Genomic DNA, 3411 nt, shown 5'->3' with positions numbered 1-3411 from the left:
TTATGAAAGAAACATTCATTAAAAAGTATTTAGGAGGTAATATTCTATAACCAAGAGCACTTAAATATAACACATTTACAGAAAAAATGTTAATATTCCAATTATTGTGCTTATTAATGCAATTTTGCAATTTAGATTTTTTTTTTTGCTTTGATTGACCCTGTATCTTAGTTGTATTTATTTTATTTCAAAAAATGATTACACATTCCATTTTTTTACTACTGAAACAACCTTAGCACTACCCAAACGTTTCAGTAGTGACTGTTTTGGTAGGGACAATTTTAGCAAATTTTGAGCAGAGCTCAAAAATGCCAGCAAACACAGCTTTGAATAGTTGTACATGCAGAAAATAATATTCATTAAAACACAAAAAGTACTTAACTGCAGAAAACGTGTATTTTGGTAGTGACAATTTTTTATGTTGCACACTGATTTTCAGACTTTGGAACACATTAACTTCAAAACAATTGGATCCAACAGCTCACCATGTGACCATGAAATTATGATCCATAATTATTATAAATATGATCCAAAATACCAAGGTGGGCTAAAACAGGGCTCCGCATATGGACAAAAACCCAGTAGTGACAGCGTGTTTTGAAGCATTTTTATTTGACAAAATTAAGTTCATGATTAATCAAAATTTTCTAACTTCGTTTTAAAAGAATTTAAAAACATTTTTAAAATTGAAAAAAAAAGTATTATTTTCACAAGAGTAAATTTAGATGTTCTGTGTTCAGGAAATTAATATATAAATTTATAATAGAATATCAGGAGCGCCCCCTAGTGTTTGAGCAACCTGGAAGACATTCTAGAGTGTTAATTCTCCTCTCTGCAAGATCTCTGGTCCAGGTTGAAACACTCTTGCATAGGTGGGGCTAAACTGCTGTAGAATGAAACAGGCAGATATATTTTAGTTGTTATGGTTTGGGTGACGTCAAACTGGGTTTCAGCTTAGTTTCCATATATGAACAGTCCAAACTGGGAAGTGAATGGTACATTTTGAAACCTTAATAATGGTTACAAATACCAAATGAAAAAATTCAGTTTTTACAAAGATTTTTTTCAATGTTTTGTTTCAGAAAGTTTCAGGAACATCACAAACTTATAAATGTCACAGGAAACACAGTGTATGTTATTAAAAATGTTTGTATAATACATCCAGCAAAGTTTTAATGAAAAAAAAATAAATGTAATGAAAAACTTTTTTTTAAATAGTAGCGTTAAATAGCTTCAAGTTGCATTGTAATCAATGGCTGATACTGGCTGGAATAAATATTGCAATCCTAAATGCACCATTGATTCAACTGTCTACAACAGGATGCATGGTACAGTGACGAGTTTGCTTCTCAGTTCAGCACAGCAGTCGACAGAGTGAGCTGCCTCAAGCATGGAGGATCATACAAAGTTCAAATGTGTTCAGCTTTTACTGGGTCACAGTTAAAGTCAATGAGATAATCCTATATAAAACTCCTTTCCAAAACCAGCCAAGCTACTTGGCCTACTGCTGAGCTTGGAGACATGGGTAAAATGGGATTGGACTGCCTATAGAACCTTATAACACTAACTGACAAAGAGTATCTTAATGGGAGGCAAAGTGAGCCACCAACTAGAAGGTTATATGTTCAAATCCCATGACTGACTAGCTATACCTAGTTGTGCCCTTAGGCAGGACACTTAATCTCCCCCACTGCAACCGGCTGCTGCCGATGTTGTGCTGCTCCCAGATTGGGTGTAGATAGCCAGCAAAATGGCAAATTTCCCTTGTAGGATGAATAAAGTACATAATGTAGCATGTAACTTTCAAGAAGGAACCTTTTACTTTTTAAAAACACAGGCTCTATGATGCTTGTTTTAAAAAAAAAAAAGATATTAGCACAGGAATAATAATCAGTACTAAATGCACTATATAGATAAACTTTAAAAACAGTCCAACATAGTGCATGTGATAGTTAGACCTATCATTGTAGATGGAAATATGAATAGATTGTAAATATAGATTTTAAGCAATGCTTTGCTAGTTATCTCTAAGACCTCAGTGAGTGAATGAGTGAATATAATTCGTATTTGTTCCATTAGACTTGTGTAGAATAGGGGTGCTCTTCACTAGTCAGCTCAAAGATTGATTCACTAGTTAACAAAGGCCAACTTGCATTGATGGAGGGATACTGGGGGGCTGCTAAATTATGCAGTAGCAGATCAAGTCTGCAGCAAACTGTAAATCTATAAATTATATAGCAGGTAACCTGATAAAATGGCCAATATTATCATAATATTTAATGTAATGGCACATATACTTAGACGTATTCAGATGATGTTAGAATATTTATCCTCATTGCCTGTATAAATAGGTATTTTAATGGTTATATAGGTATGTCAGGAAGTCATTCCCATACAATGTAATTATACAGGGGAGTACAACATAGCAGAAGCACCCCATGAAATGCTCATACTCATAAACCATTTTGTACTAAACTCCATGTACTATGTCTACTATGTACCAGCACCACACCACATGCTATACCATGCAACTACCATATAGGTGTCACTGCTATGCTAAAAATAGCCACCACACAAATCAAATCTGGACAGTATCCATTGATGGGGGGTTTGGAGGGCTCATAAATTGTGCAGCTGCAGATCAGATTTACAGTCACCTGATAAAATGGCCAGTAAATATGAGTTGTATGGAAATGCTGGAAAAGCCCCCCAGTCACGCTGGTCGACTAGCTTGGTCACACTGGTTCCCTAGGTTGGTTATGCTGGTCAACTAGCTTGTTCATGCTGGTTGACTAGCTTGATTGCTGGCTGTCCAGAATGACCAGCATGACCAAGCAGATCAACCTGTTAAACCATCAAACTAAAAAACAAATAGCCATTGCTGGTCTACCACCTTTTTTCTACAGCAGGGTCCTAAAGAGTTCGACTTCCTAACAATGCCCAGGTCTGTTAGATGCAATACACAGCATTCCTAGACCTGACAAGGTCTTTATACATAGGACAGCACAACAACATTACAAATAAAAAGCATATCTACAAAGCTCTCCAGCTCCACGATCTGGTTAGAGGCATGTAGCGTTACAAATTAACCACAGGGAGGAGCCACTCCTCTTCTAGCACAGCTGAAGAGAGGGCACCATTAGTGGTGATTTTCACTTAATGAGTGATGGAGGTTAGAGAGGAGCCCGAATTAGACATCTGCTCCAGTTCTACTGACACCCTTAGGGAGCCAAGCGTGGCATCGCAGAGGCTTTAATGTTAGGAATGTCATCAAAACAACGCCTTAGATGACAAGTGGGATGGAGCGAGCGAGCTGGAGACGGACAGAGGGAGAGACGTCCAAGGCTTGTCACATTAATCTGACAAAAAAACAAATTCTTAATGACTTTTTATTGAAGAGTTTGGTTTGAC

The sequence above is a fragment of the Pygocentrus nattereri genome, chromosome 12 (assembly GCF_015220715.1).
Source record: "Pygocentrus nattereri isolate fPygNat1 chromosome 12, fPygNat1.pri, whole genome shotgun sequence".
NCBI classification, from domain to species: Eukaryota; Metazoa; Chordata; class Actinopteri; order Characiformes; family Serrasalmidae; genus Pygocentrus; species Pygocentrus nattereri.
Note: the sequence above shows the minus strand (reverse complement) of the source record.